Here is an 18,322-nt window from a genome sequence, read left to right as displayed (position 1 = left end):
AGACCAAAGCATTATAAAGTTCCTTTTTTTCAGCTTATACCTTATTCAAAATGAGTGCATCTTCAACAGCGGCCAGAGAAAGTGTTAAGTTTCATGCAAAACCTAGTCCAATATTACAATCTTCTTTTTTTCAGTGACTTATCTATGGCTTTACATCAAGTCCTTTGTATCTTGTGTGAAATTGATTCTCAGTACATGAATGGCAATTTTCTCACAGTCCTCTCGGATTTTCTCTGAGAGTTGGATACCTACTGAGTTTCATATGTGGCCCAATTACAGCGCCAGACTCTATAAGCTTCCTGTCTATCGCTGTGTAGCTAAACCAATCAGCTCTCCATATTGGTTTGCTTCCTTTAGTTCTTTTTCCAACCTTCTATATCTCTGACCATTCTTCACACTTGTTATGGTTGTTTGGTGGCCGAAAAGCAACTTATAACACTAAACCCAGAATAAAAACAGTATTTATTCTTTTTTTTTTTTCAAATGCATTCGATATTCTACATTATACATGTTTTTAAGCTTAACCTTTAATGACTTTTTCCATGTTTAACTGCTGTAATTGGGTCCCCAGTGCTTCTATCAAACTAGAAAATGTGAAAAAGAACAACCCAGTGACTCACTGTAGTTATAGATATTTATGCATTTTGTACAAATATGTACCTTTGAGGTACTAATACACTCTCTGGTACCAATACAGTATGTAGCTGGGGACCATTTGTTTACATTGACAGTGTATGAGAATATTCCTGAATAAATGAAAGGATAGTGGCTACCGTGGTGCCATTGAAATAGTCTGAGCATAATGACACTGGCTCAACCAGATGGCATGAATTTGGAATGGAACTTCCCATATTTGGGAAACCTGTTTAAACAGATAGGCAAGGTTGCACTGGTTAGCATCAACAATGCCCGAGGTGGAAGATGCTGTAACTACACCATTCACAAGGCAAAAATCATCTTTCTCCATTGACAGCCACTCAGCATTAGCCTTGTAATGTTGACAAAATTGCAAATACGCCTTACAAGAGGGTGAGACAAATTGAAAGAGACGAGAGGGGAATAGTGTACCTACGTGCTGTAACATACATTTCAAAATCACTTTGTCAAACCCCATAAAAGGGTTACAAGAGTGAAGGAGCAGCGTAGTTTGCAAAAGTGAAATTTATCATCTTTTTTGCACAGTTTTAGATTACATAGAGGTCTAGTAGGTCAGAATGTTGGCAGCTTCAACGTCTTGGTAATCCATATTTTGAATTCTGATCAAATTTTGTTACTCAAATATCAACAAATTTACTGATTATTCAAATGTTTAGATAGTCAAAAGTTGTTGTATAGTTCGAACCATATGCCTTTACCATAGAGGTTAAAGAGTATTTCTCTATTGATCGTCGCTCTTTTATTTAAACATCAATGCATTTGGGAGATGCTAATCCAAAATAATAAATAAGGTCCAGTATGCAATTTATCAATCTGTGTTTTGGAATCAAACCTATAATCTTTCATTTACATATGCATTTGGCAGAAGCTTTAATCAACACTAAATTTAAAGTATGCATTTTGTGCATGTGATTTGTATTTTAAGAATATGCAAAACCCTAAGTGCATCTGACTTGTTTTCTTGTAAATTAGCGTTTTTTCCGCTGGCTCTTATGTTTAGGTTTAGTAGTTTTGTCACACCCATTCTCAGTTTTATCTATGAATGTTACACATCAGTTTTTACGCTACATAACACGTTTATTCATGCTTCAGAGAGAATTGACGTAAAGCAAACATCAGTTAATCAAAGGGAGTGGCCTTTCTGAACTTTGTCGGTGCTATAAGAGTGCTGTCACACAGAATCCTTCAGTGAGGAGGTCTTCAGCATGATAATAAAGGTTGGACCCAACCAATTGCCCTTCTCAGCGTCCTCAGATTCTGTGCTCAGAGAAACGACACAGTCGATAATTCATTGGGCGGTTAATGCCCTGTCAACACATGGGTATAGATTCTAGTTTATTTTTCATCAGTTCTTTTTCTCCCTCATTCTTTCTGTATCCTGCTATCACATTTTATTTTTTTATTCTTGCGGTAACATGAGCAGACAGACTATAATTGTCTATCAGTGGGAGAGACACTATTGGTTTGTCAGTGGAAGAGACACTATTGTAATGAGATTCTCTTCAATTTAACATTACATTGATTACAATTGGATTGCGAGAGAGCAATTTTAAGCCTCTAATTATAAAAGCTAGTAATTAAGGTTGTTTTCCATTGTTTTTCCTTTTCTATATTATCATTGGCTTGCATAGCAGCCTTGCATAGTTAGTTGTGCCCCACATATGCATCATTACAGTGTTGCTTATGCTTAGAGATTTGGTTTAAACAGACTAAAAGAGTATTGAGCATGCAACTTGCAATCACCCGGAAAGCCTGACAAATACGCAAAAGAATACAAATCATTTTGAGTAATGTTTTAGAATAATAATTAGATTTTATTATTCTCAACTTGTCTGCCATCTTGGATAACTTTTTTCACCAAGGGATTGCCTTCTCCACAAAGAATGCAAAACAAGATTTAGAAGTCAGAATAATTAAGCTTTGATATATTTTGGAAAAGCTTTTATTTCAGGAACAAGCTTATGGTGCCTTAACCTTCTAAGACCCGAGCTTTGGTTTGTCTTTTTTCAGATTTCTACCAGCTATTTGGGGTTAGGAAGAACCAATATATATAATAACCAAATATTTTTTCTTTGAACATGAAGCAGTGTAATTATTTACATTTGTGTACAACAGGTTCCAGTTACACAGAATTAAATATTATGGCACAAACAACAAAAAAATGTAATGTAATGGAGGTTAGTTTACTAGTTTTTGGAACACAGTCATTTTCTCATTGAAAATATATTGATTATGTGCTTAGAATTTCAAGAAGGTGTGGAGTCCAGAGAATTCTTTATATTTTTGCATAATTTAGAAACATTAAGATAAAACAAATAGACCAATTATAATAGAACATAATGGCTGGGAAGTAAAAAAGCCCAAAGGTGCCTTTACAGAGTGGTTAACTTCAAATAAAAAATATTACTTTTTAAAATTAAAGAAACAAATAAGCAGCTGATAAGGGGGTAAACAAGGTCAATTTTGAGAAGAATTTTAAAGCGAAAACAATAATTGAAATAAAGGGACAGTTTGATTCAAATAGTGTAATGTCCTGAAGACATTTTAAAATATAAATCAAATCTCTTAAAGACATATACATATACACTGGAACTTTGTAATTTTTGAAATAACACAGTAACAAAATCTTATAAAGAAAACAGGAAAGGTTATTTGCATTTTAGTTAAAGGAATAGTCTACTCATTTTCAATATAAAAATATGCTATTACCTTAACTAAGAAGAGTTGATACATCCCTCTATCATCTTAGTGCGTGCACGTTAGCGCTGGAGCGCGCTGCGACACTTCGACAGCATTTAGCTTAGCCCCATTCATTCAATGGTACCACTCAGAGATAAAGTTAGAAGTGACCAAACACATCAACGTTTTTTCTGTTTAAGACGAGTGGTTATACGAGCAAGTTTGGTGGTACAAAATAAAATGTAGCGCTTTTCTAAGCGGATTTAAAAGAGGAACTATATTGTATGGCGGAACAGCACTTTTGGGAGTACTTCAACTCGCCTGAAAAATCCGCTCCCCTTCTCCCTCTCATAATGGGAGAAGAGCCGTTTCTCAATGTCAAGGAAGGATCCTCGGAAGCTAGAATTTCGAGGATGCTACGTCATCGACGTCCGTCGAAGGACTGTTCCAATGTCGAGGATCCTCAAAATTTCAACCAAGGACTGAATCCTTCGTTTGAGAAATATCCCATATACAGGAAAGGATGCAAATGTGTATCCTTCGCGCTCTTCACGCGCTGAAATCACCCACAATCCTATGCGCGCAGCACCGAAAGCACACCTTTCAATCACGCAATGACGTAATGACGTGGACTTGCTAGTCTGTTCCATTTAACATGTTCTCCAAATGCTTAAAAGGAGCCTCGCCTAGCCTCTGAAGGAAGTGACTTTTAAGGACTAGGAGAAACGGCTAGGGAGAGTGTTACTGCGTCGAGTCGAAGTACTCCCAAAAGTGCTGTTCCGCCATACAATATAGTTCCTCTTTTAAATCCGCTTAGAAAAGCGCTACGTTTTATTTTGTACCACCAAACTTGCTCGTATAACTACTCGCCCCAGCGCTTATGTGCTAAGTGCTAGATGATAGATTGCTAAGATGATAGATGGATGTATCAACTCTTCTTACAGATGTGGCCTTTAAAAATGCGCGTCTCTGAGAGCAGAATGCCGCGGAGACTTCCGAAATTCTGCGAGATCCCGCAGAAGGGGAGTTCGGTGGGGGACGCAGGAAATATAAAAACCTGTAGAGGGCAGGCGTGTTTCATGTAGGCCATACTGACGACAATGTGTGTGCTCGACTTCATGCTTAGCGTATACTGTATGATATTGAAGTAACATGACACGGATTATCAATGTTTAGGCGATAGACTTTGATGTCATACAAATGCATGCTTTTTGGCAAACATTTTGTTGGCGAAGTTTTCTTTTGCCAGTTACATAAACAGTCACATATTCTTCATAAAAATCGGACTCAAACGCGCATCATTTGTCTTATTTTTTCCGTGTACTTACAGTAGAAGAGACGTGATGTATGATAATCGAGTCTTATAACAAAATAATTCGCGAAGACCTTTGAAGAGACCGAGCGCATTTACGCAATATCATTAACTAGTTTATCTAATTTTACATTTAGTTCATTTTTGCATCTGAACGTTTTAATAGCTTTAACATGGTTGTGTTGCACTTTTCTGCATTACTGAACAGTAGGCTACTTTTTATATTATCATGTTTCCCTTTACATGGTATGAAACACGATAAAAAGTATGCAATGGTGTTTAATACATTTCACTGAGAATTTGTATAATATGTTATACTTTTGTACTAAGGAAATAAAATCATATTGTGAGTGTAAATATTCATAAATTGGAGGAGTTTCTGAGGTGTTTGTCATCGGCAAAATGTGCAGTTTCTTTGTTGCTGATTAAAAACCGTTGGCTATGTGATTGTTTAAAATTGACATTTTTTTCTACTTATTATTAATTTATTTTTTGCCTACATTTACTCAAATAATATCAATGTGAAAATATAAGTAATTCATACTTCAAGTTAGGCGTAAAACTTACACATTTTTGATGTCAAATAGAAATAATAATAATTTGAAATATGCAATTATTACAGTTTAAAAAACTTAAATATATTACTCTGACCTTTTTAAATATATTGACTAAAATAATCTGTAAATGTAATACTTATATTATTAAGGCGTATACATCAAATAATATATGTACATTTTACACAAAATATCTGTTCTATTTTAAGTAATTTATTTTCCAACTAAAAAAATCGCATAACTGCATTAAGAGATTTTATTAAGTTACTTTAATCATTTATTTTAGAGATATTTACAAAGCCACTGAATCATTTTTAACAGTGTGTACATTATGACCTTACGGTAGACTATTATTAAATGCATATAAATAAAAATATGTAAAACTAAATAAAAAATATATCATACAAGGACTGTATGTAAGCATACGTTTTCTTGTTCGGTGCACGTGGGTTTAAATGCCGTTTTTCTAAAGAAGAATTTTAAAACTTTATTGGTGGTAGTTGAGAAGAATTCCTTTTTCCATTTCTAAATCATTTTGAGCGCAATATAAATATATCATATTTTTATTCTTATTATATAAGAATACGCAATTTTTACAACATTTTTAACATATGGAAAATATACGTTAAGCATGTTGTGTGAATTTCCTAATTACAAGCTTTTGATGAAATTGCACCAAAACTAAACGTGCATAAAAACATAAAAAAGTAATTTAAATAAGCGAAAAATCTTTTTTATGAGCTCAAAATGTTGAATATAATGTGCTATTGCTGAAAATTGCCCATCTCTAAAGGAGAATATTCATCTTTAAAGTTGAAGAAACAAAAAAGTACTGATAAGCATTATCAAATATATATATTCTGCAAGCACTCAGTTGAGAAGAATTCCTTTTTCCATTTCTAAATCATTTTGAGCGCAATTTAAATGTATCATATTGTTATTCTTATTATATAAGAATACGCAATTTTTACAACATTTTTAACATATAGAAAATATACGTTAAGCGTGTTGTGTGTATTTCCTAAGCTTTTGATGAAATTGCACCAAAACTAAACGTGCATAAAAACATTAAAAAAATCATTTAAATAAGCGAAAAATCTTTTTTATGAGCTCAAAATGTTGAATATAATGTGCTATTGCTGAAAATTGCCCATCTCTAAAGAAGAATATTCATCTTTAAAGTTAAAGAAACAAAAAAGTACTGATAAGCATTCTCAAATATATATATTCTGCAAGCACTCATTTATCCATAATGATGTAATTTATTTTTAATAACATATTGTCGCTGTCGGGCAAAGATACTCTCTGGACACCAAGACCATGTCTATGGGTTCAAGAATAACAAAATATTGGCCATTTGAAACTCGAAAGTCATCACTTTATTTTGTCCCATTGTTTTCCATTTTGCGGGTGATAAAACTCCTGTGCGCGTCGTTCAAATTCATTGAAATTTTGTTCACTTGTAGTTTAGCAAGTATGTATAATACAATTTCAATAATGTTTTTACACTGCACATCGTCTGAGGAAATCCGAAGTTGCGTCGAGGGGAACCAAGCTGACAGCCGCGACAGCAGAGATTGTCACGTACCTACAAAAGGGTACCTGCAGCGATATCATTCTGGCTTGGTGGGATGTCAGCCAGCGAGAGTCCTCTGATTCTGACCTTGTTCTTTTACTCCTCAGAGTCTAAAACCAGGACGGCATATTAAGTATTCATTGTATTTTCATTTTAACAGAGCAGCTATGGTTGCGCGTTTCACACACCTCTCCAAACCACGTTGTTAACACTGCTTGTTCGACTTCATGCGGCGCCACAAGAACCGACAGCCGGATGACGTCAGAGTACCGCGAGAATGATTCAAGAAATCATATTTCGCCTCGCTCTCGCGATACTGTGACGTCTTCCGGCTGTCGATTCTCGGGGCGCCGCATGAAGTCGAACAAGCCTATTGACAGCAGCAAAAGCTACGCATGCGCTTTTAACTTGTAAAACTCAAAGGTGTATGGGTAATGTAGTCTCTGCTCTCGGTGGGACGAATTAGGTAGCTTGCATTGTGAAGGGCGCTTTGAAAAGCGGCAGCGCAGCCAAAAGATTAAATTAAGCCTCTGATTTAAACAGATGTGCAAATGAGCATTCTGGTACGATAGAAGTACGTTCTGGGCGCAGGGAGAGATGGTGGTACGCTCAAGAGCTATATTTGGAAGTGGCGGTACTGAGTACTGGCGCCTACCGGCCCACATTAAAGCACTGGCGGTAGCAAAGGTAGACGGCCCTTTGAAAAGCAAAAGAAAGCTGATAAAAATGAGAAACCCACACTGAAATAAATTGGAGTATTAGGCTACATAACAAAATCTAAACATTTTTCACTCAGAAAAGGCTAGTAAATATAAACAAAATTATCAGCAGCTTTAACTTTATTACTTTTTTAATTTTAATTCACTCTTTGTTTCAGTGATGTTTATAAATATTCTATATTTTTGCATTTTGATTACAAACTGTTCTACACTGAAAAGAAACTAATGTAATATTCATGATTTAATCACGTAAAACACAAGTCTAAACACAAGCACCACTTTTCTGAATGATGATAATCACAAACATCCCAGAGTTTGTAAACCAACTGTTTGTAAACATATTTAATGCTATCTACTTAAAAATTCAGAAAATATTTTTTACAGTGTATAAATAAAAAGACATGAAGGAAGTTAATTTCAAAATGTAATTAATTGTACATGGTTTAGCTGCTTGTTTTAGCAGCTACCAGTGACACAGAGTCAAGAAATTAAAAACCACCCACCCCTAGGTCTGCCAATTCTTTGCCAACCCCCAATGCTAATCGATCACCTCATCATCAGGGAATCAAAAGAAAACCGGTTTATCCAGTTTTCACCAGCGCGTTGGGTTTTAATTTCAACCCTTGCAGTTTCTTTGTTAAAATGCAATTTAAGCAAATAGGCCTAATACATACGCTGTATGTTATTTTAAATGAATGTTTATAACTTATAAAATTAAGTGGATATCAGGTAACTTAATTTGACATATGTTGATATAACCTAGGCTCTCAAGTCCCACGCATTCACCATGAGTCAGACGCATTTATGTCAGTTCACACGCTCACACACCAAACCTTGTAAGCTATTTATCACGCTGAGAAGTAAAATAGAACTTTTCCTGCTATACAAGTAATAAAGGAGGTGCTGGTATACAGAGCATTTCTGTCGAGTTTAGCAGTATTTTTTAGGTGTGGTCAACTTTACGCAGCGCCACAAGAACCGAAAAGCAGATGACATCAGAGTACCGCGAGAAATAAAGCGGAGGAGGTTGGTTTTAAATCGCTCTCGCGGTACTCGGATGTCATCCACTCATGTTTGAGTCTGTATCAGATGAAAATACAGATTTTGAGGAACAACTTATTGTTTGGAGATTGTCAATGGACGTTTCTGAGTGGTATGTTTGTTTTTTCAGTGTGGACCTGCAAAACGCCAAATGCATAAAAATTAATTAATATTGTAATGTCTTAGCATGATATGTTTTCTAAAATGTTTAAAAATGAACAAATCAGTTGTGCGAAACTACACAGAATTTTTTTTTGTTATGAAACATGTTCAATGGTTACAGTGCCTCATGGTGGGGTTGAACCCCTGGTTCAGTTTACCCCATCTGGTTCACTTTGCCCCACAGCCACCGTTTTGGGAAACTGCCTAGCATATGTTTTCTTGTTCGCTCCACGCAACACGGGTTTAAACGCCGTTTTTTTTCTAAAGAATAATGTTTACACTTTATTGGTGGTGGTTGAGAATAATTTATATTGCTTGCAGAATAATGTATATTGCATTTTAGCGCAATATAAATGTATCATATTGTTATTCTTAAATTAAAAAATACTAATATATTTTTTACAACATTTTTAACTTTAAAACATACATATAAAGATGCTTTGTACAATAGCTTTGCTTCTGACAACAATTTTCTGTAATAAATCAGTAAATGAATCACAAAATGTGTTGAAAGTGGCGAATAAAATGCTTGTCAATTCAAACAAAGGTGTATAAAACCGCTTTAATTAACAATAACTAAACTGTGCTCTTTTGCATACCTCTACTTTTCTCATGTCTTTCTTTATACCACCTTTATCTTTTTAAAATCTTGCCACTTTTAGAAATAATTTGTTTGCATTTTTTGTATACTGCACACTTTATTTGCATCAACTATACCCATAATAACATTTTCTACGTTTTTCTTTCAATAAAAATAAACATATTTATTATTGTCTTAACTTAAAACTTTGTTTTTTAATTTATAAATTAGATTTTATATAAAAAAGTTTTAAAAGTGTTGACTGCGAACGTCTGAGATAAGATATCTGGAAGGACAAAAATAACAAGGATAATATACGCCTATAAAATATGTACATTTTTAATTAAAATGTCTGTTCTATTTCTAGCCATTTATTTTGTTTTGACCAACTAAAAAATACATAAGTGACATTAAGAGATTTTATAAAGTTACTTTAATCCATTATTTTAGTAATATATTTACAAAGCCACTGAAAAATATTTTTATTGTTATGAATAACGGCTGAAAGGATTAAAAAAAAATCATAACACTGACTGCCTATATGCGCAAGAAAGGTATTATTAAAGTTTTAAATATGTAAAACTAAATAAAGATATCATATGCCCACTGTACAGTATGTAAGCATAGGCCCATGTTTTCTTGTTCGCTCTGCGTGGGTTTAAACGCCGTTTTTCTAAAGAATATTTTTTTAACTTTATTGGTGGTGGTTGAGAAGAATTCCTCTTTCCATATGTATAGCATTTTAGCGCAATATACATGTGTCATATTATTGTTCTTAATATATTAAGAACAATAATACTGATATATTTTTACAACATTTTTAACTTTAAAACATGTATTTTTATACCACATGAATCTCTTTAAAATATTAATACTTTTAGAAAAACGGACATAATTATTAATATTATAAACAAACAATGAAACGGTGTCAAAATTCGACAACACAAATAATTAAGATATTCATTGTAAATAGAGTTAAGGGTATTAGGCTCACACTAAATTCTTTGTTGCACTTAGTATAAATGCCCATTGCACGTACAGTCATCTTAATATATGTATGCGCTGTTATGCTGGCAAGAAGGGGTTGACGTCATTTTGCTGTTTTAATAGAAATATTAAATATTCAGCAATGCCCTTATTAACTTCTGGAAACAACCGCAATGACAACGCATATAAAAATGTAGTTTTTTATGCGCCACCTGGTGGATTTTCTGTGAAGCGAAACACATTAAGGGAAAAGGGAAAGTAGCCCCCCCGAAAACACTTGCAGAATTCTGCGTGACTCCGCGAGACGATTTGGCAAATGCCGCGGGAGAAAACGCGTGTTTTTAAAGGCCACATCTGTAGTTAAGGTAATAACATATTTTAATATTGAAAATGAGTAGACTATTCCTTTAAGATGATGATAGAAAATAACATGTATCACGGATTAGTATAGGCTAATTGCAGCCTGATCTCACGAATTTCCGTAGGATAGTCACAAAATTTTTCTGTGGCATTCTCACGGATCTCCGCATTTTTCCGTGGCACTGCTACGGACTGTCTTTTTCCGTGGCATTCTCACGGATTGGTTACTATTTGTCCTATTTTCTTACCATTTTCATTTCAGTTTAGGGTTAGATTTACATGAAGTGACATCCCTACCCAAACCCAACTCTATTCCCAACACCAGGCGACAATTGTTTAAAGTTTAGAAAATATAAAAGAATAAATCAGAAAAAAATAGTATAAACCAATAGTTAAAGTGACCAGTGATGGGAATAACGGCGTTATAAGTAATTGGCGTTAGTAACTGCGTTATTTTTTTCAGTAACGAGTAATCAAATAAATTACTGTTTCCCCCGTTATAACGCCGTTATCGTTACTGACATTAAAATGCTGCGCGTTACTAAAATTGATCTAACTGTAGTAATTTTCACCCGCGTATGCTCACTCTCTCAGCCAAACACTGATTTTCTCGTGTGTGTGTGTTGGGAGAAACATAACTGATGCTGATTGGTGTGTCTGTGTGTTAGAGGGGGTGGGAGAACCAGATAGCTGATGGTGATTGGCTTAGTCTCCAACGTTAGCCAACCAAAGGCAGAGTTCACAAACAGGCACGCCCACTCGCACAGTCCGACTGAGTCTGAGCGAGCGAGCAGTGTAAAAAAGTCTGAGCAACTTTGTCACTTTGTCGCTAGATTTAGCAACTTTCTATCACTTTAGCGACTTTATAGGACAAATCTAGCTATCTTTTCTGACGTGGTTGGAGACATTTGTAGACTGACATGAAAATACGCGTCGTTTTCTCTTCTCAACGAGCAGCGGTGCTGCTGATGACTGTGCCCCATCTCAAAGCACTGACAGGCAGCCCGGTCATCGCGCATCAATCACTCCGAAAACACCGGCGACAGGGTGATGGCAAGTACAACAAGCTCAAAGGTAGCGATCGCAAACACGAAGTATAAAGCACTACTTTTCCATTGTTGAGGTGAAAGGCAATAATGTTTGTGTAATGTGCAACTTATGCCCATGAAGAAAAAGTCTCTCCACGTCTGTGGCAAGTAATTCTGATCTAATAAAGCACCTCAAATCGTCACATGCTGCCAAAAAATTTGTGATTTCTCTTTAGTATTCATTTTTGTCATTTAACATATTTAATTTGTAAGGGGTATTCAAGTTATTTGAAATATTAGATTTTTTTAAGTAACGCAGTAATTACTTTTCCTGGTAATTAATTACTTTTATAATAATGTAACGCAGTTACTAACTCAGTTACTATTTTTGAGAAGTAATTAGTAACTATAACTAATTACTTTTTTAAAGTAACGTTCCCAACACTGAAAGTGACATACTAACGCAAACACCAAATCTAACCCTAAACCGAAGCGAAAATGGTTTGAAAATAGGAAAAAGCAGTTGAGTAACCAATCCGTGAGAATGCCACGGAAAAAGACAGTCCGTAGCAGTGCCACGGAAAAATGCGGAGATCCGTGAGAATGCCACGGAAAGAGTGAAGACAATGGTGAGTATATGGTTTCCTGGACAGAGATTAGTTTAAGCCAGCACTAGGCCTTAGTTTAATAAGGAAATATAACTAGTTTTAACAAACATGCCATACTAAAACAATTACTTGTGTGCATTTCGGGGCAAAACAAAGGCCACTGATGTTTTTTATGATATGTCAGTGCAAGTTGTTTTCAGTTTTGACAGCTCTTACATTTATTTTAGTCTAGGACTAGTCTAATCCCTGTCCGGGAACCACCCCATAGAGTCTGGGTAATAGTGAACAGGTAAAGATGGTAATCAAAGATTGTGGATGACGGGTGCAAAGGATAATGGGTGATGTAGTCTTGTGAGTGCGGGCTAATGAGAGGAGATATGTTGCAATACTTTCACCTCCCGGCAAAGCAGAACCTTGAGTCGTGGAGAGATGTGGAGAGAAGGAGGGAGCGCTGGAAGCGGACGGGTAACCGGCAGGAGGAAGACAGAGTCTTGGATGGGGCCCTGAGCATGGTGACCCAGACTTCAACCAGCGTGATGAGCCATGGATAAGTGGACAGAGGGAGGAACCGGAGGATGTGGAAGTGGGGTGCAACCGGGTGACGGCTGACAGTGAGGAAGCCGGTGGAGAGCCAAGGCAGAGCTGATGGCTTTGGCGACCAAGAAAGATGTGGGAGCACGGAAGACCGTAGTAAAGCAAGAGCAACCGAGGATGAAGGTGGAGCTGGAGAGAAGGAGGAGTCTGACAGAGTCTTAGGGGTGGAATGATGCCTGAGGATTGGAGCCCAGAATCAGTGGATGGTCGAAGACTGACTAAGGCGGAGCTGGAGGGATGAGGGAGCCTGGTGGAGCTGGTGGGATTACAGGCCATGGTGGAGTTGAGGGAGCTAGAACCCATGGTGGAAGCGCTGGGTCGGAGGGCAGAGGTGGAGTCAGGGTCTTGACGGCTGGAGGCAGAGACAAGGGATCCTCCAACCCCAAGGTAACTGTGGCAGCTGGAGATCTCAAAGCACCCCCGACCTAGTGTTGTAGTCAAGACCACCTAAACCGAGACCAAGTCATGACCAAGACCGAGACAGGCCGAGACCGAGACAAGACCAAGACTTTAAAGGGTCGAGACCAATTCAAGACCAAGACAGGCCGATACCAAGTCAAGACCAGGACCAATGCAAGTCAATGCATTAAAACACTTATGATAAAATGTGGAATATGCATATGATTAGGCACTTCTTGTCTGTGTGTGTGTGTGTGTGTGTGTGTGTGTGTGTGTATGCCATCAGAAAAGTTGATAAAATAATCAAAGGCATTGCAGATATGTGGGAATTTATCTTTGTCTATAAGCAAATAAAAGTGAACAAACACTAAAGAGCTGAAATCAACTTAACCATTTATTCTGAACTGTATTTCCATGGCTTGCCATCCACTTAACACAATGCAGGTGTTTTAGTAATAAAATTAGAAAAATTATCATTGGGAGAAACTTAAACAATGCTTAAACCAGTGCTCTTCAACCCCGTCCTCAAGGACCCCTTCCAGAATGTTTTAAATGTCTCGTTAATTAACAGACCTGATTTAACTCATTAGCTTGTTAGGGAGACATTCTGGAAAGAGGCTGATGAGTTGGTTTAGGTGTTTCAAATAAGGAGACATCTAAAACTTTCTGGAAGGGGGTCCTCAAGGACCAGGGTTGAAGAACACTGGCTTAAACAATGCCAACATCATATGCCAAACCTGAATAAACTGCATATAATTAATGAAAACAAATAAATTTGTGATGTGCCATCTATTGTGGTCTTGACCAGTCTTGAAATAAAATTCTGAGTCCTCTTTGTCTGAGATCGAGATGAGTATAAATGCGGTCGATTCCAAGACGAGACCAAGACCTTTAAAAAGTGGTCTTGAGACCGGTATTGAGACCGAGACCGGTCTCGAGAACTACAACACTACCCCGACCCAATGGTAATGGGGTGCTAAGGGGGACCCGAGGGATCTCTTGGTGGCAGCCGACCCCGGGCTGATGCTGTGGCTAGGCAGAAGAGGAGGGAGAGGGAGGCTGGGTGGGTCCAGTGGAGATGAGTTTTACGCGTTTTCCCTGCTCAAGGCACAGCAGGCGAAAGGCAGGGAGATCCATAGTGCGAAAGTGATGGAAAATAAACTAAACACAAAACTAAGAAAATAACAGAAAATAAAAATCACTCACACTAGACACCACAAACTGTTTCGGTCGGTCATTCTGTCATGGTTATAACATACATGGGAGACGAGGATACAAATAACACTATTTTAATATTTAACATTTATATTGATTTCATAAATCCAACCACCCCAAACACTCTTCCCATGAAACTGACACTGTTTGTCAAAGCACCACAAAAACACCTTTTGCACTGATATATGAAGCAATACATGTGTAGATGACCCCTTTAATCAAACTTTATTGAATAATATAAATAGTATATTAATGATAGACAGTGTCTATAAATTATAAATGGGTCTAGAGATTTTAAATGCTTTCTTCACTTTCTATTAGGTAGAGCAAAAGCAGTAAAAGTGCCTCTTTTTCTATTCCTCTCTTGCAGATTAAAAGAGCTTCATCCACTTTTTTTCCGATGTAAAAGTCTACTTACTGTCCTGGTGACAAGTGACTTTACATTACAGCTTTGCGGTTTTTATTATCTTAAGTCAGCTTGAGCTTTGCTCGTTCAGTGCAGTGGACTTAACATTAGCATTAACATTGACTGAGTCTGATAATGGCCTGATCTCCGATAAATTCAGGTTCACAATGGATACCCGTAATAGGCCTAATGGATGATAAACACTAAACTCCACACTCCTTCACAGTCACAAATAAACAAGATGATTAACTTTCCTTTCCTTTTAGGTACATAGATGACAGGACAAAACAAAGACTTCTTAATCTTCATGTATGTGAGTAGAGTCTGATAAGTATCAACAATACACACGAGAGAGTGGTATGTTTTATCGAGACCAGACAAAGACAATCGCTGCGTCCAAAACTGCATACTTCATGCTATATAGTTGGCGAAGTGCTTTTCGTCTACTATATAAGGAAGTAGGGGGTTTTGGACGCAGCATGTGTGAGTCAGTGTGGCTTATATAGCGTGCATTGGTTAATGAGGGACAAATGATGGTGATTAGAAGGCTGGTGATTGTGTTCACTGCGGCAGTGTGCGCTGAGAAGTGATTCCGTAACAACAGCATAACCTGAAGCGGAGTTGTTTTTTACGGGGAATTTGTTTTAAGACATTTGACAAGTCAGCTGTGCGTTTATCGAAAATGTAAATTTTTCAACCAATCAGAATAAAGCATTTAACAGTCCCAGGGTACCTGTATGAAGTTAGATAAAAATGATTGTAGGAAATTTAAAACTTCAGTAAAGTAACACAAAAAGTAATTTATCCGTAATGGCATTCAACAATGGTGAAGCGATCAGCACCATCAATTCTGTCTAATACGGCCTTCATTTGCACTTAAATGAAAGCTAATGTAGATTATATTGCTACACTTTAATTGATTCCAAAAGCCAATAACATGTTATTTATTCAGGTCTCACATGGTAAGAAGGCAGGTGGCTGTTAAGCCTCTTTATTTAGAACTGTCAGAGTCATTTAACTGAATAATCAATCTTTTTAGGCAAATGAATTAGGCAGATCTTTCAGTCTGACTTATATTTGAAAAAGATATATATTTAAGCAATGTAGCAATGTACTCTTTACAAATGTGTATTTTTTATCCCCAAACATATGTTGTGCATGCATAACATATACATTAAAAGGCACAAATGAAAAGATTTCACAGCTCATACAGTATGGCCATCAAGCGTTTCATGTAGGGACACTTGAAGGACAGCAGTAACCCGAAGTCTTGGCCCTGTTTCTCAAAGCTGATGGGTCACCTTTGTGATCAGTGTCTTCAGCAGCCACCTCCAGCTGGATTAAATATTCCATGTGTGCTAAAGATAACTATAGTACTTAGATATCATAGAAACAATGAAAAGCTTTCAGTCAGAGAGTTTCAATGTATTACTGATGCATTTGATTTTCTTATTTCAGATCTTACAATTTTGTTTGGCTGTGAAACAATCCCATAGTTATTAATGCCGTAGTCTGAGCCATATTAGGACTAAGATGTCATACAGATTTTGAGGTGGAATCTATTTAGTTGGGCTAGTAAGCTTGTACCTACATTTACAGTATTGTTTTAATTAGACACAGCTTGGTATTGTATGGACCCATCGGGCTCTTTACATGCCTCCAGGTGTGCCAGAAGACAGACACAGGTATTTTGGGGTGTGCTGATCCACTTAGATAGAGCTATGCACAAATAAACAAAGATACTAGTAATACAATGAATGTGCACATCATCTGTGTTCTCACATAAAAATTTACTTGCTTCACCTCTTAATCAGTTTTCCTTTTTGACATCATTATGGCCGTGAAGGTAGGGGGAAATGTTCACCAATAATAAACCAAATAACAGTTTAGTCATTGTGTTATGCTAGTACTGTAATGTAGCCTATAAACTCAAAAACACTTTCAACACTTTTTCCATACACTTATGTATGCCTAAAACAAGGGCTACTGTATATTAAACTGAAATCTAGAAACAATATGGGGCGGTTTCCCAGCCTTAAGTCATGGTTTAATAAAAATAAATAAATATGCAAATACAATAATGATTTTTTTAGTGACGTTGCACAGCAGAGCATGCTTTGCATTAGACTAAACAGGGAGAGTAAATATAGATATAAAGTGTTATTTATGCATTAAAGCAGGAACAGAATGACACTTAAAACTGTGTTATGTTTTTTGTGATATTGGTAATTTATTTTGGTGAAACTGTTGTGGCGATTGTTACCATTGTGCTACAGACTAGAGCTCTTATTCAAAGTTTTCTTTGATGTATTACGTGACATACAAAGAACGGAGTCCTTTTGAGGCTGCTGTTGTATTTATTATTCATTTTATGATTTAGTCACGGGTTTGACTTACAGTGTAAGTCTAAAACCAACACATCAGCAGATCTGAGGGTGTTATCTTCACAATGGCCTTTAGTTTGACAAATGTCTTAAGGTTCGGGAGGGGGAGGGTCTTTTACTGCTGTGTACTAGTCAGCAATCTAGAGCAGTGGACACTGTGAGAATGCATAGGAGGATTGTTTAAAGAAACTGTTGTGAGTCAAAGCCTTTTAATAATTTATAATGGGTTTTGTGTGAAAGCCAGTAGCCCTGGTTCCCTTAGATAACGGGAATGAACATTGCATCAGTAAACTTCAACATTAAAGCCTATGGGTTAATGTCTGTGAAAATCACAGACTAATGGCGTTTGGTAGCGAAGCTCATAGCATGTCTAAGCAGTTAACACATGGTATGAATGCAGGGAGGGCACACTGAGGCACACCACAATCTGTCAGTTCACAGAACTTTGCACAAATGAGTGCAGAGATAAAATGCACAGATGCTCAGTAATCATCGGGAGCGTATACAATTTTTATATCTGATATATTTATTGTATAGAACAGTTTTTCAACACACATTTTTTAACTTTTGAAAAGATGTTTTAATCAATGTGGAACAAACAATCTGAAGAATCAAACGTTTCATTTTGAAAAGCATACGGTAAGTCTAAACTACGAAACTGCATGAAATTGCGAGTGAAAACTATATTTAACAAAAATATGAATAGATAGAGGTTATGTAATATGACGTTTCTTCGTAGTGTTATTATTTATTGTTGTTGTTAAATGACTTAATTCTGTTCGGAAAATGGCTTTCTGGTTGGGTGGGCCACAAATCAAAAGCCCACCCCTAGCTTTGCCTCTGAAGGACTCAAAGCCAAAAAAATCTAATGAGGGTGGATGGCGGGGAACCGTTGGTATGCTATGGATATCGCTGCATACCACCCCCATGCCATACTACTGGTGGAGTGGGCTCTCATTCTCCGTTGCATGGTAAATTTAGCGATTCGTATGCAAGTGCAATGGCATCCACCATCCATCTCTATACTGTCTGCTTCGAGATCGGCATACCAGTGTGCGGTC

The sequence above is a fragment of the Paramisgurnus dabryanus genome, chromosome 17 (genome assembly GCF_030506205.2).
Source record: "Paramisgurnus dabryanus chromosome 17, PD_genome_1.1, whole genome shotgun sequence".
NCBI lineage: Eukaryota > Metazoa > Chordata > Actinopteri > Cypriniformes > Cobitidae > Paramisgurnus > Paramisgurnus dabryanus.
This window is presented reverse-complemented; position numbering follows the sequence as displayed.